Here is a 26,813-nt window from a genome sequence, read left to right as displayed (position 1 = left end):
ATTCAATCACTTTAAAATTATGATTATTACTCTTTTGTTGCCACATTGCTGTTTCTTTGCTGATTATACCATTATCTACTTAGAAATTTCATAAACATTCAAGTTCTGTATCTCCAGGCCTAAATTTACTTAGTTAACAAGATAAACATTCTTCTCCCCACCCAAAAAAGTATTAGAGAAGATTGAACTTCTATGCCCATGGAAAGGGCAATTTATTTTATTTTTTATCTTATTTATTTGAGAGAGAGCGGGAGAGTGTGCGCGCTCCTGAGGGAGCACAGAAAGAAGGAGGAGGGGCAGAAGGGGAGGGAAAGACTCTCAAACACACTTGGCTCTGACTGTGGAGCCCCCAGCCCTGAGATCATGACCCGAGCCAAAACCAAGAGTTGGATGCTTAACCGAATGTGCCACCCAGGTTCCCCTGGGAAGGGCAATTTAATAAGAAATTTATGAAGTATATTTACAAGGAACAGATGTGCCCTCATCCATTCAAGCCTTTCCTGAGCATCTGCTATGTTCTCTGCATACTGGGGATGAAGAGGTCAATCATGCAATGGCTATTTAGTCAAGGAGGTACCATGACAGATCAGTGTAGTATTTACTGGATGGCAATGGGATAAGTTAATTATTCTTGGGGAGAGAAAGGGGATAGGATAAGGAGAACAGCACAGAGAAGGTTTCAAAAAGTATAGACTCAAGTGAAAATTTCACTACAAGAACCCTTGTAAATCAGCTCTCTAGGAAAAAAATTTACTGAGGAACTAAAATCAGCAAGAGCAGCAAAGACAGAGGAAACAAGGTGGACAGAGACTGCTCCATGACAGGAGTTCGGTATCCTACAAAGTTAATGCTATAGAAAAAACACGAAGGCTTCAGAATCATAAAGACCTCAGTTAAATACCAGTTTGGCTGCAAGACTTATGAATTAGTTAAGTCACCTCATTCCTAGGTGAACTCTTCATCCAGAAAAACAAATGTGTATAATGGTGTTTACTTGACAATGGAGCAAAACAAACAGGATTTAAGAACTAAGGAAATTAGCAGCCAAATCTGAGCAGAAACTATCATTACCTCTAGATTAAGAAGAGAAATTCTCCAAGAAATGTTTTAGGGCTCATCCTATTTGTGGTTAAGAGCCCCTTCAGTTCATTTAACAGAATTTTAAAGCTAAGATGCCTTTATTAAACACATCAATGTACATTCATGGATTGGGGTAATTCGGGCTGAATCTTTTTTGATCCCTTGGGTTAGTACACCACTTTTGTGTTTTGAGGCGATAGGATGTGCTTTCCAATTAAGTAGAGAAACCTAATACCATTCACCTCCAGCTCTGTCAAGACCTGAAGAGATTAAAAATAGAAGCCTTCCTTAATACTGAATTAACCTGAGGACCCCGTGAGCTACTACAGTACAGAAAAAAGGGTGAATGCTCAAAAGGCAGACACTCACCTTTAAAAAAACAAAGAGAAGAAAAAAATCTTCGTAAGGTCAAGATTACTTCACCTTAAGACACATGCCTTTAAGTCTGTCAAAGTTCCTAAGTCTGTTTTTAGTAAATCTCTCCTGTAACGTACTAAATCACAACAAAGAAGGTATTTATCAACTTACACACTTTGTGAGTCCATGAATTACAAAAGGGCTTAGTTATGTGTAACCTTAATACTACCATTTCCACCGCACACTCACGAGTTATTGCTATAATGCAAGAACACACAAGGGAATTCAAGCAACATGAGCAGCAAGCTCTCGGACCTCGGGAATTTTTTAAAAAGGAAAAATAAATTCGGCCGAAGACCATACAACTTTAAAAGGCTCTAAATAAACGCGTTAGAGCCAACGCTTCCATCAGAACAAATTCTGCGGTGCCATTTTTTGCCCTGAGTCACATAAAAATACGCCGTTCAACTCACAACTTCCCTAATGCCCAGACCCCTCAAACTTTTTGGAAAGAAAGACGATGGGGCCCTGAGACTCCACTGGCCGCGAACGGGACCCCAGCCCTCGTGCCCCGCAACTTCTCGCTCGACCTGGGGACCCCCTTGGCGCCTCCGCCCGTCTCCGGCCCCGCGGTCCGCGGCCCCGCCGACCCGGCAGGCGCCAGCGCGGACCCTCCGGACAGCCCCGGAGCCCGCGGGCGCAGGCGGCGGTGTTCTGCGGGCGGGCGCGGCTGGCTCCCGGCGTCCGCAGGCCAGCCCCAGCGCTCGGGGAGCGGCCCGGAGCGCCCCGTTTCTCACAGACCCCAACATGGCGTCGGCCGCCGCCCGCGACGACGACACCTCCCCGCGCCGCAGACGGCCCGGGGACTTCGGGGGAAGCGCCAGAAAGTTTCGCTTCTCCTCTCCCGGCCCTCGAGGGACCGGCGCACAACCAGCCTCGGGCTTCACCTACCCAAGCGGGCACGGGCGGCGGCGGCGGCGAAGGTCCGACTCCTTCTCGTCCCGGGCGCCGGTCGCGGACTCTGCCTGCTCGTCCGCCCCAGCCTCCCAGGGTGTGTGCAGACAGCGGCCCCGCGCAGCCGGCGCGATCCGGACGCGGCGGGCGGGCGGGCAGGCGGCCGGCCGGCACCGCCGCTCGCAGGTGACTCCCCCGCCCCTCCAGTGGAACCCCACAACGGCCGCTTGGGCTGGTCTCTCCCCTGCGCGTGCACGAGCGCGCCGCCGCCCACACGCCAGGCGCGAGCACTCGGGCACGAGCACACCCACAAGACTCACTCCCCGCCCTTTCTTGCTTGTTCCCTCGCCCCGCCCGTGCGGCCCCGCGCGACGTGCTCGAGGGGGAGGGGCCTCAGCGAAGGCCACACCCACCTAGGCAGCGGGGACGGAGAGTAGGTTCCTTCGCTCACTCTGTGGATGCGCGCACTGGCATCTGTTGGGTAAGCGTGGGACGTTTCACCTGGTGTTCCTGGCTCTTGGCAATCCTTTGGAAAGGATTGTTCATCTCATTACGAGGGTTTTTTCGGAAGAATGGAAGGAAGGTTGGGTTGCCTTTCCCCACCCACCGAACGGGCATCCCCAGGCAACTCAAGAACTTTCTGCGGGAAAGAAAGGCTTTTTGGATGTTAGATGCCCAAAGGCGTGCGGGCAGACGTCTGTTTGCTACTCCCAGTTAGCGCGACTTTCTTGCCCGTCACACCTTTCATTTGCTTTCCCTGAAACCCCCACCTCTTGAAACTGAAAGAGCTGCGGTTGCAACACATACACCCCGCGGTCTCTGCACGGCCCTTTAAATGCAAGACTTTATTGCCTGCCTTAGAACTCCGGTCTTGGGCGCCTGGGTGGCTCAGTGGGTTAAGCCGCTGCCTTCGGCTCAGGTCATGATCTCAGGGTCGTGGGATCGAGCCCCACATCGGGCTCTCTGCTCAGCAGGGAGCCTGCTTCCCTTCCTCTCTCTCTGCCTGCCTCTCTGCCTACTTGTGATCTGTCTGTCAAATAAATAAATAAAATCTTTAAAAAAAAAAAAAAAAAAAAAAAAAAAAAGAACTCCGGTCTTACCAGAACTTTGCCCTGACGCTGCAAAACCTCATCTACCTACCTCACATACTTGGAAACGGTAATGATAGTATATAAGGTTAAATCTGCCCTTCCTCATACCGCAGCAACTGTTCAGCGCGTTGGTGGGTACGTGGAGAGATACCAAGCTGTCCGAAATGGCCAAGGAATGGGGAAAGGGGACTGCATACTCCACACAAAAAGTGTTTAGGTGAAAATTAGATTTGGGTAAATTTTATCTTTTCCATTGGTCTATTATTTCAAGGATATTTAACCTTTGTTTGATGTTTCTCGAATTAGAGCCGCCAGCACCCAAGCTGCGCGTAAATGAGCACCCACCAAGGAACAGGAGGAGCAAGTCTTGTTTCTGATCCGCTTTCTATCTGGGATTCTACCTCCTCTAGGTCTTCGGCTCCCATCCTCCCCTATTTCAATGTCTCAGAAACAAAAAAAATTTTTTTTTAATTAGTAACTAGAACAAAACTAGCAAGGATGAACTTTTTTAAACAGGGAAACTTACAGTATCCCCATCACACAAATCTTCACATGTGTTAGTTATAGTTGTCTCTATAGACAAGGACAATGTTCACGGGACACTTGTTTGAACCATCACCCTACCGGCACCTTCCTTCAGCCTCCGCCTTCTCTACATGCAAAGCAACATTTCATCAGTGAAAAAAGGTAGGCTTGATCACCCAAAATCTTTTTAAATTTTGAGGTTAGGAGTTGCTATGTCTAGCCTACAGCAATTGTCACAGAACATTTTTGGTCACTCAGTCATCAGTAAAAATGTTTGCCCACACTCCCCTCCCAATATACTTACTTAGTTTATCCTAAAAGGCATGGACTTAGAAGCCAAAAGGACTATAATGAAAGCATCTACCTCACATATCATTATGAAGATTAAATGAGTTAATATTTGTAAAGCATGGTGCCTGGTACATGGTAAGTGCTATGTAAGTGTTAGATAAAAACTATTGTATATAATAGATATTAATTACACATGTAATAGTAGATACAATATATAGTGTGCATATACACACACATCTATTATTATATAACTAATATATTAGGTACATTATAAAACATACACACAAAAAATCAGAAATAATTATTTAAAACATTGTGTGAGTTTTCTTTCTCTACTCTGCATGTTCTGTCTCCTCCGTGGGCTGTGTGTAACCCAATTTGGACTCCACTGATTTAGAGTTGCACCAACAAATATGGTAACCACTAACCACATGTAGTTATTAAAAATTCAGTTCCTTAGTTGCACCACATTTTAAGAACTTAATAGCCACATGACTACTGGACAATGCAGATATAAAATATGTTGCAGAAAGTACTATTGGATAGCACTGACAAAGCTGACATAAACAAGGGTCTAAGGCAATAGGATCAACTCATGCCTGATACCTGTAACCACCGTACCATGTTCAAATTGAGTGATAAGATCTCTCTCTGAGCTTCACATCTCCTCTGTAAAATGAAGATAAAAATAGGAACTACCTCACAGATTGCTGAGCAGAGGAAATGAGATAAGGTGTGTAAAGTCTGTGGCAGAGTCCCTGAAACATAGAGGAACTTGAAAATGTTGGTAAAACTTGAGTTTCGATAAACTCAATAATTGAATTTGATAAATTGGATAAACCTGAAAGGCAAAGATCGTATTATCGTCCTTGATTTTAATGGGTAAGTTTTTCAAGGTATTAATTTGGGAAAAGACAAAGAGTTTGGTGAACTTTTAGTTGAAAGCAGAGCATTCAAGGAGAGCTGGAAAACACCAGGATTTTTACTTACTCCTCCATTTCTTCTTTCTGAAGCCCCTGGTCTTCTAGTTGTGCCCATCTCAGTGAAATTGCACTCCCACCCTCAAGTCTGATGAGTTGCCACCAACCGTCTCATCCTCTTTCCTACTTCCTTCCTAAATATCGTCGGATCTTCTTCTAAAACACTTCATCTAAACTCCTCTCCTCTCCTGGTGACCCCTCCACACAGGGACAACACAGGACTGTACCACTTACCCACGCAGCAAGCCTTCCATGGCTCCCCACAGAGGCTGCCATATACAGTTGTACAGGTTGTAGTAGAATAAAACTTTGGAAGAGTGCCTTTCACATTGGGGCATTGTAGATTTTGTATTTATTACAAATATCCTCTGGCAGATTTCAAAGAAGTGCCTTGTTCTGCTAAAACTATTTTACAACAATTTTCCAGCAAGATAGAAATGCTTCGAGGAGCAGAGGCCTTTCTCTCATTTGCCCAAATCCACATGGAGTAGGAACATTTCTATTTCACTTAGAACAAAATGCCAGATCATCACAGGTCCTGTAAAGCCCAGCACAATCCAGTCTCGGCCATTGTCTCCACCATAAAATGATGCCAAGCTCCACCAAAATCCATTTGTGTCGTGTGAGAGGCACTCTTCCAAAGTTTTATTCTGTACAGTTTTAGATTCAGAGCAAAACTGAGGGGAAAGTACTTTTTGCTTTAGAGCAGGAAGGCCCCCATGACTCCTGGAAATACAGTTCTAGGCATTTTAATCTGAGAGCCTTATAGTCAGCTCTTAGAAGATCATTTAGAAACATTTCCCAATAAAATGACATAGAAAGTTCTTTTAAAAATATTGTAAGACAGTAAAATGATCCGTGGTTGCTAGGCATTAGGGGAAAGGGAGGGATAAACAGGATTTTTAGGGCAGTGAAACTATTCTGTACAATACCATACTCATGGACACATGTCACTATATATTTGTTAAAAGTAATAGAATGTAGCATACTAGGAGTGAACCTTAACATATACTATGGACTATGGGTGATAAGGACGTGTCAGTGTAGACTCACTGATTGTAATAAATGTGCCACTCTGACGTGGGATGCTTATAGTGGGGGAGGGTGTGCTTGTTTGTGGGGGCGGGGGTAGGAGTTTTATGGAACTCTCTGTACTTTCCCCTCAGTTTTGCTCTGAATCTAAAACTGCTTTAAGAAATGAAATCCATGCAGAAAGAAAAATATATATTGCACACGTCTCTTGGAAAAGCTAGGGGAGTTGAGAAGCTTTCTGGAAGGAATTTTAATTCATTTCTTAAAAGACTTATTGTAAATTGTATTTCCCAGACTACTGCTCTTTTAACCATCTGTCAGGCTATCTTACCTTACAATCAAACACTGACATTTAAATTTGAACAAAGAAGCTTATTAACATTTAAAAAAATTAAGTTTTCTTGGCAGAAATTTGATGTTGATCTTGGGAGTTTTAACATATGAATCTAGTATACATCAAGAATCTTGTGAATTTTCTCAACAGTGGTTATAAATTGATCAGGGATTTGCCTCGCTCCAAACCAAGTTTATGTATTTCCAACAGGGACACCATGTGTCATACTGGAAACTAAGGGACTAGTTTCAAGCTCATCTCTGTCTTACCAGAAACATAAGGCTTAACGCCCCATACCGAAATAAGTTCCAGGTAGAGTAGTAAATTACGTGTAAACTATGCAAACTTTTGTATAAAACACACATGAAAAATATACAACTATATTAATTCTTTACCTTTGGTAGGATTATGCACAATTCTTTTCCTTCTTTGTGTTTTACCAATCTTCTATAACAAGTATGTATTGTTTTATTTAAAAAAACAGAAGGCACAATCATCAGTGAATTTTCAATGAGGTAAAAATCATATTCAAGTACTCATACACAAAAAGGCACAATGGTTGCTTTCTTCTCTAGAAAATTCCTAAATTATTTGTACATTACCTTCCCGGCCGGTAGAGTGGAATTGTACAACAAATGCCTTATGCCTCTACATTAACCCTGTAAATGACAAAACATTAACATCAACAAGCAGTTATTGAAAAAGTTCACCTTCTATAAAACTAGCTTAAAATAAGTTCAGAACCTACAAAGTTGGAATACTGTAACATGTTTTTCAAAGTTGGTGCCAAATTAAACAAAATTCAACAGAAACTTGGAATCCAAATATTATCAAGAGAATCTATTCTAAAAAGCCATATACTTTTTAGGAGTACTAGTATAAATAGGTCATTCATACTTTCATGTAACGAGAAGAAACTGAAGCATGATTTCATTTAAAAAATTCATTTCCAGGGGCGCCTGGGTGGCTCAGTGGTTTAGGCCGCTGCCTTCGGCTCGGGTCATGATCTCAGGGTCCTGGGATCGAGTCCCACATTGAGCTCTCTGCTCAGCGGGGAGCCTGCTTCCCTCCCTCTCTCTGCCTGCCTCTCTGTCTACTTGTGATCTCTCTCTGTCAAATAAATAAATAAAAATCTTTAAAAAAATTCATTTCCAATAAAAAGAAAAACTTTCAGTGTTTGGAGTCAGATCTATGTTCAAATTCTGATTCTCCAACTTATTAGCTGTATAACCTTGTGTAAAAGGCTTAACTGTTCTGCTCTGCTCAATCTTCTTATTAGTAAAATCTGTAAAAATGGGAAAAGAATCCCCTCTATCCTAGGATGATAAAGATTGGGGATAATATAAGGCAAAGCTCATCGCAAACAGTAGGTGCTTGGAAAATAGTAGGTACTCAATAAACAGTGGATGTGGTGGTAATGTTGTAGTAGTAAATGGTTTTTGCGTTGAAATTATTAATAAAATATAAATTCTATCACTTATGTGTAAAGGAAGGAAATAGCCTATTAATTCTTGACATTCCTGATTTATAGATTTCTGGCCAGTTCTTGCAAAGGTCCCTGCTCCGTATTTGTGTCTCTCTGACGACCCTTTATACATTCTAGATTGACAACAAACAAGGAATGTTCACAAGCAGAACAAATCCTGTGAAAACAAGCCATCATTTAGCTATAACCACCCAGCTGCTCTTCTCACCTAGTCTCCCTCTGCTCTGTATGGAGCAGCCCCCAACACCCATCTCAGTCTATGACTTCCACCCACACACACCCACGTGTTGCTTCAGTCCTTAGCCCAAGCTCAGCCCCCAGAACTGGTGGGTGCCAGACAGGCAGGCCTGGCCAGACACAGCAGGGCTTCTGGTTCTAGAAGAGGGGCCAAGTGGTTGGACCAAGAACACTCTGGAGAAACTCCTTGTAGAGCAGTAGTCCTGTTCTGCCTCATTTGAGTCTCGGCACATGCAATCTCTGTTTACTGCACTGTGACTCACACATAAGGAAACCCGAATTTGGAAATGAAACTGAGTGGCAAGGCAGGCAAACCAGCCAAGAAATAGGGAACACAGTCAAGAGACACAGGCTCATAGCCAGAAACTGTAGGATGTGGTGTAGAGGACTATTTCTAAAGTGTGGGGTCAAACCTGTTGGAAAGGACATTTTTATCTGGAATAGATTTTTAATGATAATGCAAAGGTCTGAATGACCTCCTCTGCCATATAGTGTCTTCTTCTCATGTTCTCCAAGTACTGAACCCTTTTCCTGTCATTTTTCTTTCATATCATCTTCACTTTATTTTCTCCTAGCCTCTGCCACCCTGCATGAAGAGTCCTGACACACATTATACTTCTCCAGAAATGGAGTGTCGTGTATATGTATAGAAATACGGATATGTACGTCGTGGATTAGAAGACCAAAATAATCCATGGAAATCTAGTTGGGGATAAAGTTGGGATGGAAATATAAGATAGAGTAACTCAGTCCTATTTATTTATAAAGCAATTCTATTAACTTATTAAAAAATATCCATTGACTACTATGAGGTATTGTTATTAGAGTTGGGGGTGGCATTGGGTACATAGGGAAGACAGACAAGAACCCTGTCTTCAAGGAGCCTACCTTCTAGCAAAGGGAGAAAACACATATAATAAGATAATTGCAGATAGTAATGAGTTCAGTAAAGGAAATAGACATAGCAAGTACCATGACATCACCCAGGACTTTAGGGTGGGAGGTGTTTTATTCCCATAATATTCATCAACCCCACCAACATTATCACTGGTCTTTGAGAAGACATTTGATAGTCTCTCAGTCTCATGGAAGTTGCTATGCAAATGCATCTTTAAGACAAGAGTCCTAGCTGAAAGTTGCCACTAGCCCCTCCCACCATCACACACTCTCAACCAGATTATTGCCCCTAAACTATCCTTGTATAAAAGTTCTGGAGCTATCACAGCGTATTTAATGGAAAGTGACTGGCTATTTTAAATAGAGGCAACTCCCGGAAGAGCTAGGGAAAACTGTTCTAGGACAAGAAGGAACATATGCAAAGTTCCTAAGGCAGAAAGAGTTTACAGTGAACTCAGACTAGAAAGATCAATGTGGCTGGAGAGGGGCAGGTATTAAGAGCTAATTGTGGTAGACAGAAGCCAGAGGGTTCTGGCCTGAACCAGAAGGGCCTGAACTAGGTTATAGGCAGGAGAGTGACAATCTCTGATTTAAAGTTTCAACAGATTTAACTCCGAATCGAAGACAAAAATGGAAGCAGGAAGACCTCTCAGCTAAACACTGCAGTAGTTCAGGGGAAGACAATGACGGATGAGGCCAGGCAGGCAGCTTGGAAAGAAATAAATGGACAAACGAGGTATATTTGGGAGATAAAACTGGTAGGACTTGCTAACTGACTGCAAGAAGGCAAAAGAATGGGAGGAATGAAGAGTAACTCCCACCTTTAGGCTTGAGCAGTTGAGCAGATCGTGGCTTCATTTACTGAGATAAAAATGCCTAGTAAAGGAGCTGATTTCAGAAGTGGAGAGAAAATCAAGAATAATTTGACATACTTGAAATGTCTATTACTGATCACAAGTAGTGATGTCAAGTCTAGAGTAAGTGGAGAGAGCTGGACTGGAAATATAAACTGGAGCATTGTCCACAAAGGAAACAAGTAGGGATGATGTCAAGAAATTTATTAGGATAAAACCTTTCAAAATCAGGGATCTAAAGATGAATGAATATAATCTGTCAAAAAGAAATAACACTTTATGCACAAAGATATTTATGGCAGCATAGATAGACTATCTGGAAGCAGTTGAGTGCTTTGTCAATGAAATACTATTCAGTAATTTAAATTCTTTACTAAGACTTCTGGATAGGAAAAGGATATATTTATATTATAATTCTAAGTGGAAAAAACACTAAACTTATCTACATCGTATGATAACTATATAAAAATATGCACAAAAGATAAGGAAATACATGAAAGTTTAATCATAGTCATTTTTCTTTGGATTTTTTCATATTTTCTGTAATTCCCATTCTGTTTGATAGCTTAAGTGAGGCTTATCCTAAGGTAACAAACAACCCTCCAAATTTCAGTGGCTTATCACATAAAATTATTTCTTGCTCATCCAAAGTCCACTGTAAGTCAGACACAGTAGATAAGAAAAGATGATCACTATCAATACCTTTCCTTCCTATACTATACGCTACTTCCTATATCAAGTGTAGGGGTCTAATTTCTCTTGCTTTAAAGTTGGACTGACCTTGGTGACTTGCCTTGACCAATAGAATATGGCAGCAATGACCAAATGGGACATCCAAGGACAAGTTGTTAGAAGCTTTTTGACTCCTCCTGGGTCTCTTGGAACACATGCTCTTGGGATGCTTCTTCTCAGAACCCAAGACCCATACAGTACGAAGCCCAAGGCATTTAGGTGCTGTGGTTGACAGCGCCAGAGCTCCGAGCTGATAGCATCAATTCCCGCCATTTTGGACATCCAGCTCAGATGAGTGGTCAGATGACTGCAGCATCAGTCAATGGCCGTCTGCAATAGTATGAGAGACCCTTAGTGACAACTGCCTAACTGAGCCCACCTAGCACCCACAGAACCATGGGAGATAACAGAAAATAATTGCTTTAAGCCAGTAAGTTTGGGAGTGATTGGACACCCAGAAAAAAACAACCGGAATCTGTGACCACTTTCCAAAGCAGCTGGCATCCTTGCAGTGGCCCAGGGATGCAGGCTTCTTTGCTCTTGTGGCTCTACAGTCTCAAGATCTGGCCATCACTATCACCCTAAAAGGGAGGCAGAACTGAACGTTTGCCCAGGATGTTTTGCTGTCTCAGACCAGAGACAGGTATCATTTTCACTTACAGCCTATTGGTCAGCATGAGGCAAGCAAGGAAATGTAGCTTCTTGGGGTGTGGGATGGAGGAAAAAAATGGCATATTGGTAAGCGCTGGTAACGTCTACTATGTCTTTACATTACTTCCACTTTTTACTCGTGAAATAGTCTAAACATAACAAAATTACAAAGGGGAAGATAATGGGCATCCATCTACTCACTAACCAGACATCAAACTCTTGCAACTGCACACAAAAAAGCTTTATTTTTAAAAAGGTTGTTAGATATTAGATGTCTCTGGAGAGCTTTCTGTGGATGCTGGGTGAAAATTGCCGATTACAACCCTTCAAAGAATGTCAAGTTCAGACTCCTTAACACAGTCTTTCACTATGACTCCTTAGCCTCCCTTTCTGGAGAGCTTACAGTTTTCCCCTTAACAGACTTAATAGAGGATGTTTTTTTGTTTGTTTGTTTGTTTTGTTTTATTTTGTTTCTTAAAAGATCTTATTTATTTATTTGTCAGAGAGAGAGAGTGAGCACAGGCAGACAGAGTGGCAGAGGGAGAAGCAGGCTCCCTGCACAGCAAGGAGACTGATGCAGGACTCGATCCCAAGACGCTGGGATCATGACCTGAGCCAAAGGCAGCCACTTAACCAACTGAGCCACCCAGGTGTCCCAAGGATGTTGGTTTTGTTTTCCCCTCCTTATACCCATGTACTTGTCTTTTGGTAAAACAATATCGCAATTTTCCTCTGCATAACCATTTCTACCCCATTCTTAGCAAAATGGTTTAGGCATATCAACTGACTCTCAGCTCCAAAAATGAGCTGGCTTTTGCTCAGCATGCTACCCCATACTCCCAGACCCAGGAATTGGTCCCATTCCTGGAATGTAAACCCAGGAATTGTCGTTGACAATTAAAGAAAAAGATGTTCTCTCCCCTTCTGATGTGAACAAAGAATCCTATGACCCCAGGGCTGTTGGGCTCAAAACAGAGAGAGGAAAAGAAATAAGACCCTTAGCCCATCAAGACTTATCAATAGCTTAAATCATCTCTGGCCTGAACAACCATTTGCCTTTTAGGTGAGACAATGAATTTCTTTTGTTATATCAGTCTAAATTGGATTTTCAGTTGATATCAACAAAGAGACGAATTATTACTAATTAATAGCAACACTGTAATCCAGCCACCTTAAGTCACTTTTGGTTCCCTAAAATACATGTATTTTCACTTCAAAATAATGTTCAACTGAGCCTAAGATGTATTGAGAATAGGGGCACCTGAGTGGTTCAGTTGTTAAGCGTCTGCCTTCAGGCCAGGTCATGGTCCTAGGGTCCTGGGATTGAACCCCACGTTGGATCTCAGCTCATCGGTGAGCCTGCTTCTCCCTCTGCCTCTGCCTGCCACTCCCCTTGTTTGTGGTCTCTCTTTCTGCCAAATAAATAAACAAAACGTTTTTAAAAATAAAAAAGATGTATTGAGAACAGTCTCCACAAAATGTCTGGGCCCCTGCTGTGGGCTGAAGAACAAAATTACCATCTGCATCCTCTTTTAAAAGTTGAGAACATTCCAGATTATCAGCTGTTGAGGCGTGCCATTCCCTAAGTGTTGACTTGTAGACTTCAGTAATTTTAGCCATTTGCCTGGACAAATGACTGTGGGAAGCTCTCTGAGGTCCAAGTTTCTCTCAAAATCATCTGTTGAAGGGCACCTGGCTGGCTGAGTTGGTAGAGCATACAACTCTTGATCTCTGGGTGGTGAGTTTGAGTCCCATGTTGGGTGTGGAGTTTACTTAAAAGACAAGCAACAACAACAATCTGTTGAGCAGTTGGGTTGAATGCCCCTGAGAATAAATTTGGCGCGGTGTAGACCCTCACCAGAAGCACAACAGCTCGTGTATTGGAAAACATGTGGACAGAAAAATTCCCCTTGAGTCAAAGTTATGCTTTTAACTTCCTGATGTGGTTCTATGAATGGGGAAGTGTGTGTGTCCCTTGGAGAATATGCTACAGAGCTCCAGGCAGGGTGACTGAGTCAATGAGAGAGGGTTTCAAGCTGATGTAAAATGGGGAAATGGAGAAACATGTTCCCATCAGTGGAGCCAGACCCTCCCTTACCTTCATATTATAGTTTTCTCATCTTCTCACCACATTTGAACAGCTAGAGAAGCCTCCAAGAAATGATGACAGAACACTTAAAAGTTGCCAAGGGAGACCTTCCAGAAAGAGTGTAGTGAATGAAACATGTGACAGTCTTCTCGTCACTCACTATCTATCTTTTCTTGAGTCACCATGTATTTTTCCCTCTCTCCTTCAGCCTTCTTGGGGTTGACACATATTGAGGTGTTCAAGACAAACTTTTTAGACTTCAGTAGCAGTGACAGACAAAGCAGATCTATGGAACACATAAAGGGATTTTTTGAAGTCTTGGCTATTTGGTAAGATGAGCACAGGATTTGATATTTCCCTGCCAATGCAAGACTTTCTGGGTATACACTTCTGCTTATTGCAAATCTCAGAAGAACATTTATAGTAGCCTATTTGCAATTTCAGATCTAAGTGGAAGCATGGGTGTCAAAGGGAGTTTTAGAAATCCCCATGGGATGTTGAAGAAAGCCTTATCTGTCTTTTTGGTTCTTGTTGCTATTTTGATCTTAGGAAAAAAAGAATGTAGGAGAAAGTAAAAACATCATTATCACCTGTATTCACTGAATGAAAGAATGTGATTCTAGAACAGGGGTAGAAAATATATACAGCAAGTTGGCGAGATGACTCATGAGTACAAGCACCAAAATAGCTCTGCTTTCTTAAATGATATGACAGGTCTGCCAACAGCTAACTAATGTAATAGAATAATGAATTGCTTGGGACTAGCTCCTGTAAAGCACACCTACAAATGTAGTACCGGGAAAGGCCACTTTCACCAAACATGGCTACTAGCATATGTGGGGGCAGGGAGTAAAGGCAAGGAGGTCACGCACTGGTAAATAGCATGGTACCAGACACCCTTTCCCCTCCATCTGTCTGTGGTGAAGCCCCCAGGGGCCACACCTGTGGTGGGGAGGCTGAGGTAGGCCTCCCTGGTCCTCTTTTTTCTCTTCTGCGGGCCCAGGCTGCTGAAGGCTCTTCTTTCTTTCCAAGCAACACTGCCCCTGCTATCTCTGGATTCACTTCTCCACTTGAAGCCTGGAGAACCAGGCTTGCTTGTTTTACCCCCTCTGCCCTTCTCTCACATAAGCACGTGTGGACTCTCCATACCAAGGCCTCACAGGATCACCTCAGTGAGGCAGGCTGGGAAAGAAAAGCACATGTGGGGAAACCTCAGGCTTCAGGAGATCTTACCAAGTTCTCACATTTGAGGTCCTGGCTCTCATTCCCAACTCCCTGGAAGTCCCTCAGCCTCCATGTACTCTGAGCTCTCTGCCATGATTGTGTCATGAGCCTGGAGCTCACCTCAACCCGAGGTGCCAGTGGAGGGGCACCTCATACCCATGGCTGCTCTCCCTCGGGGTTCCTGCATTCCTTGAGTCTGAGGCTCCAACTGGGACTGAATGATGAGTCAACCAGTATCCTCTAGGATGCCATTTTCCTGAAATAAATAATTTGGGTTTCTGAGGGCCCCAGTCTGGATGACACTCCTTTTCCAAGGATTCCCTACTCCAGAGAAAAATGGCCCTGTCCAGGCATTTCCTCACATGCTCCACAACAGAGCTCAGAGCCAAGCTGGCTGGCTCTGAGGCCCTCACTCTGCCACCTGCTTGCCACCTACAGGACCTCAGGCACATCACTGAACCTCCTTTAGCCTCAGTCTCTTTCCCCGTCTAGTGGTGGTGGGGTTTCACAGAGATGGTCCACTGAGTTTAGTTTCCAGAACACAGTGAGAATTCCCAGCGAGACTCTTGCCAGTATCTGGCAGCCACGATCCAGCCCCTAGAAGGGTAATGCCTGGCCCGGCGGGGGCCTTCGGGTCCGCGCTCCATCCCAGCAACCAGTGTCCATTCCAGCTGGGCAGTGCCTGGGCCATCCCCATTGCTGAACGTTTTTAATCTTCACGTTGGGTACACTGTGCATATCGAAAGCAAAGTTACACTGAGAAGTGTGTAGTGAGTCCTTAAAGCACAGGAGAGATGAGACAGGAACCAGCAGAAGCATGGAGGGATGAGAGGGAGCAGGAAGGCAAGGTCTCTTTTGTCTGCCGTGCCGTGTGATAGGCAAACAGGATCTTAGCAGCTTTCAGCATCATGGAGAAATATGGAGAAGGTTGCTGTATTATTTTCTGTGGCTGTCATAATAAATTGACCATAAGCCAGGCTTTAAAACAACAAAAGTGGATTCTCTCACAATTCTGGAGGCCCCAAGTCTGGACTCCCTCTGAAGGTGTTGGCAAGGTTGTGCTTCCTCTGACGACTCACCAGACATGGCTATTAGCATATGTGGGAGCAGGGAGTAAAGGCAAGAATCCTTCCTTGCTTCTTCCAACTTCTCGCGCCTCCAGGCTTTCCTTGGCTTGTGGTGACATAGGTCCAATCTTTGCCACTGTCTTCACATGGCTTTGCCCCCGTGTGTCTCTGTGCCTCAAATCTCCTTCTGTTTTCTCTTTTAAGGACATCTGTTGTTGGAGTTAGGACCACCCTGAGTCCAGGATGATCTTATCTTGAGATCCTTACTGTAATTATATCTGTAAGGAACTTTTTGCAAAATAAGGTCATTTCAGAGGTTGTGGCGGTTAATATTTGAACCTATTTGGGGGGCACCACTGTTCAACATACTATAATTATATACAAAAGCAGACGTCTTGGGGCACCTGTGTGCCACAGTTGGTTAAGCATCCAACTCTTGGTTTTGGCTCAGGTGGTGATGTCAGCGTTGTGAGATCGAGCCCCACGTCGGGCTCTGTGCGCTCAGCACAGAGTCTGCTTGGGATTCTCTCTCTTTGCCTCTTCCCCACCTCTAAAATAAACAAATAAATCTTAAAAAAAAAAAAAAAGCAGAGGTCTTTGCACATGGAGGGCACTTAATAAACATCGTGGCTTATGCATATCTACATTGTGCTTGATGATTTTCCGAAGACTGTAATTCTATGACATCAAAAAAGATAATGTGGAAACCTTGACACTTCCACAGAAATGTTCCTCAGTACCATTCTTCTGCTCTGGTTCTAGGAAAGAATCTATTTTTTTCATTTTTCCAACTTCTAGAGGCCATCTCTGCTTACATCTTCCTTCTTGACTCTGGCCCTTCTGCTTCACTTTTATAAGGACCCTTTGGATGACATCGGGCCCACCCAGGATAATCCAAGGCAATTGACTCATTTCAAGATCCTTAACTTAATGACATCAGCAAAGCCTCTTTTGCCATGTCAGATCCCATAATCAGGTTCCAGGCATTAGAATGTGAACATGTTTGGGGTCATTATTCTGTTGACCAGAGTTGGGAACATGGGTTTCATCCTTAGAGCAGCAGAACTCAATGGAGGGTTTAAAGTAAAAGAATGAAATCAACAGAATCAGAATGACAAAACCAGAAGAGTCACAGGATTGCAAGGACAAAAGCGTTAACCATGGCCAGAGGACTTAAGAGTTAACATAGAATCACTCTAGACAATACTTGAAACTTACAGATTATCTGGTCATGTGTAGGATAACTGGTATATATAAGTTTTTCTTCTTCTGTAGTCTGGGTTTTGTCTTTCTCAGTTAGTTCTTTGAGGTTTTTATGAAGCAATGAGTCCCAGGACTCCTTTGGTTATTATTATCAGAGGTAGCCAGCTGGGCAAGGTGGACCTGGAAAATTCTTCAGGTCAAGATTCTATGCCACAATGAGTATGAGCCCAGGTGTATGTGTGTCTGGGGGAATGCTGCCCTAGCAGGCACATGTCCACAACACCTTAGCAAGCATTGCCCAATCTAGAAAGATACTGGAGCTGCTGCTTTAAGAGTAAGGAAATGGCACAGAGCAATAGGAAGGAATGTCTTAAAACGAAAAGATCCAAGAATGTAGACTCTGTTGATTACTGGAAATGCTTCATTAACACTAAGTGAAAAGAGTGCACAGAATTGCTTCTAGTGATAACATGCATATTTAAGGGATATGAAAATTAATAAGATTTGAATAGAATCTTAAGTTTTCCCTGATGTTTGTGAAGTTTATTCAGACTTGTCTGTGCTTCTGGCAACAACTTCCTGTGTCTCTCCTCTTGCACAGAGCTGCTCAGAATTGCCTGGAAGGCCCTCTGATGACTGCTTTTGGCTGGCCTCTTCCTGCTCCTGTCTTCACTGGCTTTCTGAATCCATTCCTCTCTGCTTTAGCTTTTTGTACCTACCTCAATGTTACCTTGTTGAGGGGACCTGTTAGAATAAAACTCCTGAGTTCATTGGCTGTCCCCAACCTGTCTGAGAGTCTTGGCTTCCCCTTCATAGCCATGGGTGAGAGCCTCAGCCTCCCTGCCCAGGCCTCTCAGGTCCCACAAGCCAGGCCAGCCCATCAGGCTTCACCTCCAACTAGAGGATCAGAGAGATGGAATAATAATTCCGTTCCAGGGATGCCTGGCAGGCTCAGTCTGCAGAACATGCGACTTAATCTCCGGGTTGTGAGTTAGAGCCCCACGTTGGGTGTAGAAATTACTTTAAAAAAATAAAATCTTGGGACGCCTGGGTGGCTCAGTTGGTTGAGCAGCTGCCTTTGGCTCAGGTCATGATCCCAGTGTTCTGGGATCGAGTCCCACATCGGGCTCCTTGCTCATCAGGGAGCCTGCTTCTCCCTCTGCCTCTACCTGCCATTCTGTCTGCCTGTGCTTGCTCTCTCTCCCTCTCTCTCTCTGACAAATAAATAAAATCTTTAAAAAAAAAAAAAATAAATAAAATCTTTAAAAAGTAATCATAATTCCTTTCCAGAAGCTCACTGCCTGAAAAAGTTACAAGTTATTTACTAATCAGCATAAGAAAACCACTTTCAGCCAGAAATTTTCCATAGCAACACAAATCACAGAACTGACACTGAGTGTTGGGATCCAGAAAGGATATTAACCAAAGACATCTTGATGGTAGGGGGAGGGGGGCAAACAACCAACCCTAAAGAGGGCCAAAAGGTCCTTCAGGAGACTGGATGACAATGTGGTTCTGATGTATAATTATCCACTGTATCAAACCATATAGTACAAGGGAGGCAGAGTAGTGTAAAGATTTAAAAGCACAAATTCTAACTCCAGATATTCTGGGCTCAAACCCCAGCTCTGCCCCTTACTGCCTGCTGCTTTTGGATTAAGTGACTTAACAGCTCTTTATTTAAGTTTCTACACCTGCTCCATCAGAATAATGATAGCCCTTACCTTACTGGGTTGTTTTGAAGATTAAATGAGTAAGCATCAAAAGCCCTTAGAACTGTGGCTGGGACAGAGCAAGCACTCAGTTTGTGTTAGTTCTATTTGTACTGGAATGTGTCTAATGCTGCACATTGCTGAGAGTAGGAACTGCTTAAATAGCCCATCTAGCTTCTTAAGTGGATGGCACCCACGAACGATACACCACAGAGCAATGAAATCATGTCTGTTGATCCAGAGTTCTGCAAAAGCATCTTTTTTTTTTTTAAGATTTTATTTATTTATTTATTTGAGAGAGAGAGCAAGTGAAAAACAGCATGGAAGGGGAGAGGGTCGGATGGAGAAGGAGTCTCCCCGCTGAGCTGGGATCCCGATGATGCGGGACTCAATCCCAGGACTCCAGGATCATATCCTGAGTGGAAGGCAGCTGCTTAACCAACTGAGCCACCCAGGCACTCCTGCAAAGTCATCTTGATGGTTGCTGGGTAAGAGGCTGAGGCTTGTTCTGTCTGTAGCATGGTTTGTGGGGTAGGCAAGATGCTAATGAGACCACAGCTATAGAGTTAAATATGTTCATTCTGTCCCATGACCTCAAACTGAAGTTTTTCCTTCTCCAAACATCTTTCAGGTACATGCCACTAGTCCTAAGAACACCTGCCCACCATTACTGGCTACTATTGGACTAAGGGCATGATTACTGGAGGAACTGCCCTAATTCCATGGGGCAACATTAGGATCCCCTTTCTGAATTGATAAGAACACATTCTATCATTATCCAGGGGGCCTGATAAAGGTAATTCAAAGAAGATAGAGAAAAGAAGAATTCCTATAAATATATATATATACTGATCTGCAACTTCAAATTGTTTGGAAGTGTAGCAAAATACTTCCTAAAGAGAGGCAGAAACGGCCCCATCTGCAAAATCTTGGAGAAGCCACTTTTTTATTTCACCAATTAAAGTTTGTTTCCATATCAGCAAAGGGGGTAGAGAGGTTGCAGACAGTGACCTAGATCAGCCTTATTGGAAGATCAAATCCTTTCTTACATGGAACACGCAGAATGTCACATGACACATTATTAGAAACACTATCCCAGGGGATCTATAGTGTGTGTGGAGGGGGTCATTTATTATGTCCCTAGGGCCCAGGCAGCAGCTCCCCTGGCTCAGACAAAGGTGTTCTCCTCAAGGCTCACCCAGCACTCCATCCCCTTAGCCTGTCCCTATGCTCTTGGGTCTAGATGCCATGTCCATTTATGATATTATAATTTGCAGACTCAAAATAATGTGAATATGAATATTAATATTTATGCATGAGCTTAGCACTACAGAGAAGAGAGCCCCTAAGTATTCCACGTTGGTCTGAGACTCATCTCAAGCCTCTGCCCAATTCTTTTGGGTCCTGCATCTTGGTAAAACCTGAGGGATGGTTTTGGGAGCCATTTAATGCTCTCTCTGTGCTAACCTCACTGCATTTCCTCTTAGAGGCTCCCCACTCCACACCCACCACTCAGGACAACATCTTCTGTGTAACTGGATTTCCTTTCCTGTAGAAAATAGTATGGCAGTTTCTCTACAGTGGGTGCACCATTTTACGTCCCCACCAGCAGTGCACAAGCGTTCCAGTTTCTCCACATCCATGCCGACATTTGTTGTTTTCTATTCTTTGGTTAATGGCCATCCTAATGGATGAGAAACGCCAGCAGATGTTAAGGTCACCTAAGCGACAGTGCTTGCGCACAGAACCTAGCCAGACACCTGCTGCCCAGACTATTTAATTCCATAGTCAGGGCCGTCCTGGGTCCCTCAGGTTTCCCCTGGGACTGTCCAAGCTCTTAGGTCACCGATCCAAATGACCCAGGACATGTGGTTATCACACTCCCACATCCCTCTTGTTCCTTACATTCAGGCAGACTCAATCTATCCCACACATTTGTCTTTAATGACTTCTCTGGTACTTTCAAGAAAAACTCAATAATTTGTATTTATATTAGCTTTCTTTAAAAAAAACACTTTAAAATAACAGCTTTATTGAGATATAAGTCACATACCACAAAATTCTCCTTTTTTTTTTTTTTTTTTTTAAATAACTGCCTTGGTTAGTAAAGGCAGTTTTTTTTTTTTAAAGATTTTATTTATTTGACAGAGAGAGATCACAAGTGGGTGGAGAGGCAAGCAGAGAGAGAAAGAGAGGAGGAAGCAGGCTCCCTGCAGAGCAGAGGGCCCGATATGGGACTCGATCCCAGGACCCTGAGATCATGACCTGAGCTGAAGGCAGAGGCTTAACCACTGAGCCACCCAGGTGCCCCACAAAATTCTCCTTTTAAAAATAACATTCTTAAAGGCAACTTTCTGGTTCCTATGCACGTTCACGGTCCCTTTTTGGAAGAAGAGTCTTTTGTGATAGAGCAAGAGTGTATTGTCTCCCAGCTAGACGTTTGCTTACAGACATGGCCGGCTATCTTGGTCAGGCTCCTTTGGTTGATTGAAACAAAGACTCACTCAAGTCCTTAGAAAAAGGACACTTATGATAAAGATCTCTGTTAGCAGAGACTAGGAAGCCATCAGGAACCAAAGCTACTTTTTCTCTCTTTCTCTTGGGCTACACTATCTCTGTCTCTGTTTCTTACAGCAACATTGTTTCTTTGTGTGCATCTGTTCCATTCAAAATTTGACTTGCTATTACCGTGGTTGGTGGCCCCAGATCTAACTCATGTTCAGGCTTTCTAGGCAGCCTTTCCTTTCCTGTTCCCGTTAGTAGCAACTTCATTCTCTCAGAGAGAGTTCTGATTGTCCAGCTGGGGTGCAGGGTAAATACTGACCAGCCAATGTAATACTGTCCTAGAATCAGGCGCCCAGACTGGCCCAATTTTCTTTGCCACGAGGAGGGACTAAGGTCACAAAATAAACACAGCTGCTGGGGTAATGTGGAGAGAACCCAATGGCAGCTGTGCACACAATGGGGTGAGTTACAGGAGGCAAGCCTGAGCTTAGGAAACATGAATCTTTTACAATGGGCAGTAATAATACCCTTTGCTCCAGAGGAGACATTATCTTTATTATACTGGACTGTAAACATGGCTGCCCTTCGCTCTGCCGGGAGATGCTATTTCTATATTCCAACCATATTCCAAGGCTATTCACTGTATAAACATTCTTAGATGAGGCTAAGAAACATGGTCTAGAGGGGAACCTGAGTGGCTCAGTTGGTTAAGCGTCTGCCTTTGTTTCAGGTCATGACCCCAGCGTCCTGGGATGGAGCCCTGCATCAGGCTCTCTGCTAAGCAGGGAGTCGGCTTCTCCCTCTCCCTCTGCCCTTCCCCTGCTTGTGTACACTCACTCTCTCTCTCTCTCTCTCTCAAATAAATAAATAAAATCTTTAAAAAAAGAATATGATCTGGAATAAAGGGAGGTCAGTAACTGAGCTTGCCAGCCATACAGAAAAACCCCAAAAAGATCCATGGAGAGTTGTTTTCTGACAGTTACCAGTAAATCTCTTCTCCTCACTCTGAGTGTGTGTGTGTGTGTGTGTGTGTGTGTGTGTGTAAATACTAGGAAGATCATAGAATTTTATTGTGTATGCTGTGAGGTGCTGTTCCTGATTGCAAATGTGGACAGTCTAAAATCTTTTCTACATGGTGATTATACCACTATAATCACCACAGCCGTGCTTAACTGCAAAGGTAATGTGACTATTGTTGTTTTATTCTTTTTTTTTTTTCAAGATTTTATTTATTTATTTGACAGACAGATCACAAGTAGGCAGAGAGGCAGGCAGAGAGAGAGAGAGAGGAGGAAGCAGGCTCCCCGCGGAGCAGAGAGCCCGATCTGGGGCTCAATCCCAGGACAGCGGGATCACGACCTGAGCCGAAGGCAGAGGCTTTAACCTACTGAACCACCCAGGCACCCCCTATGTCATAAGCTTTACAGTTGCCAATGCATATGGCCTGAAGGACAGGGACATGTGCAGCATCCCGTGGGCTGTTTAGTACCAGAGACTGGGTCAGCCCCTGAACATCATCAATATCAACTTTTCTCCCTAATAAAGCTGAAATGCTGTACTCTATCCTACTGATTCTTGACTATATTTCTCAATTGTTTCTAAATATGGGCAGGAATAAAGGTGTGGCATTTTTAAAATCCCTTCTAGCTCAAATAGGCATTATTACTGTTTGACTTTACAAAGGTGATTAAACAGAGAGAGGCATTGGTTGATTGAGATCTTTGCTCCTAACAGGCACTTGTGTGATTTATGCCTGCTTATCAGCCATTCCTTCTTCTGGTATCAACAACTTGATTTTACTTGGAATTTTCTCTGTATACTTGATAGGGATGAGGTAGACTCACCCCCTTCCTCCAGGGGCAGGATACTTCAGGGCTGGCGCATTGGGGCAACAGAGCCACCAGGATACCATGATTGGTGCAGGAATGAGCATATGATACAAGATTGACAAACTGGGGTTGTTTAAACTTAATCTGGTGTAATACTTGGGAGAGTACTCTCTTCCCAGCTGAGTCACCAAAAGGAGGAGATAGAAACTCGGGCTGCTGACAGCCGTCTTGCCATTATAAGAGAGTGTGTACAGAGCCTGAGGAGAGGAAAGGAATATAATGGTTGTTTGCCAGTTACTGATCTATTGTCTCTTAGTCCCCAATTCAACTTTTATTGTCTGCTCTGCAAAAGTGTAGATGGGCCCTTAAATATTTTTTTCTTTACTTGTCAGCATCTAAACTTTCCCCAGCATTCTAAGAGGATGAACTTCCAGCAAATTCCCAGGGGTGCATTTCCAGGAAGTTCTCCTGAAACAGCATGACAGCCTTGTCTGCCAGTCAGTGAAATAGAGCTGTGACCTCTCCAACAAGGTCTGGATCTCAGCTCGGGGTCAGGGGATGGGAATGGCTGGCTCTCCCTTGGATACTCTATCCCAGTGCCAAGAGGAATATTGCTCTTTATACGTGTTATTCCTGCATTTTTAAAAGAATTCTCTTTACTTCTATGGCTCCTCTGGCTCAGTTGGAGGAGCATGTGACTCCTGATCTCGGGTCTGTGAGTTCAAGCCCTATGTTGGGTGTAGAGCTTACTTAAAAATAAAATCTTGGGGGCATCTGGGTGGCTTAGTGGGTTAAGCCTCTGCCTTTAGCTCAGGTCATGATCTCAGAATCCTGGGATGGAGCCCTGCATAGGGCTCTCTGCTCAGCAGGGAGCCTGCTTCCCCCCAACCCCCGCCTGCCTCTCTGCCTACTTGTGATCATTCTCTCTCTGTCAAAAAAATAAATAAAATCTTAAAAAATAATAATAATCTTTTTTTTTTTTTAAATAAAATCTTAAAAAAAAAAAGAGTTCTCTTTATAGCCAATCCCTTGTTATTCCAACACCCTGTTATGGTTAATAGTTCTTTAGATTAAACTTTACCTGTATAAATAATTGTGTTTTTTTAATCCTGATGGGATACTGTATGACACAGATGTCAAGTGAGACCAAGCTCTAATGGCATTGACTGGGCCAGAACCTTCCTCTTCCTGTGGACATTTCAGTGAGTAAATTAATACTTTTTTTCTTCATTTGAGCCATTTTGAGTTGGGGTTTCTGCCTCAGGCAAGTTAAAGAATCTCAATTTTGTAAGCCACAAAAGGAGAACAAACAGTTAAAAGAACAAGAAATGTTGTTTACCTGGAGAAAGAAAGTCACTTTAGGAGGCAGTATGAGAATTATTTACATTTTCACCATGGGAAAGAAGAATTGAAATGTTACTGTCAATTTGAATTTTATGACCGTAATATGATTTATCATTTGATAATCAAATTAGGACCAATGGATGGAAATTACAGAGACAAAATCTCAGTTCATCATGACAACACGAGGAAGAACTTTCCAGGAATTCGGTAATGGGGTTTTGGAATGTAGGTGAGGTGAGGTGGGGTGGAGTCCAGAGCCCACAACCGAGAAAGAATTCTTTGAGAGCACGGAATCCTAACCACTAGACCACCAGGGATTCTTTGAGATGTCTTTGGTGCAAAATGGGGGTTTATTAAAGCAAGGGGACAGGACCCGGGGGGCAGAAAGAGCTACTGCAGGGGGTTTGTGAGGGGTGTCTGATTATATGCTATGGGGTTGGGGTTGGTAAGGGAAAATAAAGTTTTCAAAAGAACTTCCATAGGTTAAAGACGTCCTAAAGATACCAGAGGCCTTGCCATTGTCAAGTTAATGTTGTTTTCCCCTCTAGCAAGGAATTAACATTAAGATAGTTGGGAGATCCCTGGAAGAATCTCACACTGTCCCATCTAGGAGTGGGGGCTGGGGGGAGGTTGCAGGATGTCAGCTTCTGCCTTTTGTCCCTCATCATCAGTATCCAAAAGTGGAATGAACTGCTTGTCCACTGTGAGGGCCCCGTCCCTAGAAGTGTTTGGAGTCAAGGGGTGATGGCCACTGGCAGGTATGCTATGGAAGAGATCATTGTATTGGGTGGGAAATGCACTGAATGACCTGAGAGGTCCCTTCCAAATCTAAGATTCTACTATTATCTTTCTGGAAATTTCTTAGCCCAAATCCTCTTAGACAGTCCCAGTTAAGAGAAAACCAGACAAGGGCAACATTGTATATTATGTGAATCACTTGAGATTGGAACTTTGGATACTGCCAGATGTTATCAGCAGATGCAAAGAAAATGGACCAAGTCACCAGACAGGAGTGTCTAAATTCACTTCTTTGCCCTGCTGAGAACACAATGTATTGCATGAAAAACAGGAAAGCAATTACTGTAAATAAAATTATTCTGAAAGCAAACATATTAAACACTTGACTTTAATTTGGCTCAAGTGTATTTACCTGACTCAGAATTAGATTGCTTAAATGAAAAGTGCTCCAAGATCTGGCTTCACCCAAACTATGGAACATTAACCTGGGAGGCAGCCAACATTCACTTTTTTCCTGCTTTTTATAGTAACCTTGGGGCAAGGGAGGGCGGGGTGGAGGGGAAGAAGAAAAAGAACTTGGTTTTGCTGAGTTTTGGCTTGTCGGTGAACAAGAATCAACAAAACAATAGTCATACCTACATCACAGAGTATGTAAAAGTAAAACAGGAAATGCCTACAAAAATAGAAAACAATGTGTTCTTCTATGGACATAATAGATACAGTGACTCAGAATTCTTTAATGCAAAGGTTTCCAGTCAGAAATTATACTGAAAGCTGACTTATTTAGCCAGTATTTCCCAGCACCCTCTGAATTAATATACTTTTAAAAATATGTGATCCCAAACTAGCCAGCTCTAGAATAGAAGAGAAGTTGGTTTAACATATACCAAAAACACGCAGAAAGTGAAACTAAACCTATAGAAAATCAGTAACAAGTGTATTCAAACTATGATATATTTAGAAAGTCAAAGGCAACTTTGCATCTGACCTTCTATGAAGTAGCCTCTAAACCAAACATTTCAGCAAATCAGACTGTTTTCTTTTTACTATCAGTAATTTTTTTTTTTTTCTTTAAGAGGAAAAATCGAACCACAATTCCATCATGGTTTTTGTGGAGCAAAACTTGCTTTCTAGTTTTAATTACTTGCTTTGTCCTTCTGTTTACTATTGTTCCCTTCGTCTATTTTTTGCATGTAGACCGCATCCTGGGGAGGAAATAATTTTAAAACCTAATTCTTACGGATATCCTCATTTCAGTGTCTTTTTGTGATTGCATATTTATTCCTTACACAGAGTGAGGCACAACAGGAATTGATTAGGAGCCGAGAAGGGGAAGGACTGACTGCCCCTGGATCAAACCTTTACAATCTAGCTTCTCTGATTGGTTAAGATCAATTTCTAGATCAGACAGACTCACCCATATTCAACTCACTGTAGTGCCTCATGTATGATTCAGGGATTCATTATCTGCAGCCCAGATCAATGCAGAAGAGCCCAAACATTCTCAGAGTCTCAGAGGGAGAGGGCTTGGGAAAGCACTTTTGCAGATGCTCCCCTGAAGACCGAAGCGATGAAAAGGGTACCAGAGAAAGCATTAGAGG

General features: G+C 43.1%; 1 protein-coding gene across 4 annotated transcripts in view; it reads right to left on the bottom strand.

The window, feature by feature from the left end:
• The window catches only part of LOC111146533 (pleckstrin homology and FYVE domain containing 2), a 71,745-nt gene that overhangs the window by 28,493 nt on the left and 16,439 nt on the right, over positions 1-26,813 (bottom strand). Inside the window, exons 1-2 of one of the 4 annotated variants that reach the window (XM_022502098.1) lie at positions 10,899-10,961; positions 7,247-7,303 (exon numbers count right to left, since the gene is read on the bottom strand). The gene's annotated coding sequence lies outside the window, so the exon portion shown is untranslated. Of the gene's footprint in view, positions 1-2,388; positions 2,608-3,827; positions 3,926-7,246; positions 7,304-10,898; positions 10,962-26,813 lie in introns of those variants that run through there. The other 3 variants (XM_022502099.1, XM_022502100.1, XM_022502101.1) reach the window with 3 other exon arrangements.

This window comes from Enhydra lutris, unplaced genomic scaffold (assembly GCF_002288905.1).
Source record: "Enhydra lutris kenyoni isolate GAN:26980312 unplaced genomic scaffold, ASM228890v2 scaffoldscaffold14, whole genome shotgun sequence".
Classification (NCBI taxonomy): Eukaryota; Metazoa; Chordata; class Mammalia; order Carnivora; family Mustelidae; genus Enhydra; species Enhydra lutris.
Note: the sequence above shows the minus strand (reverse complement) of the source record. Positions and strands in the feature narration are given on the sequence as shown.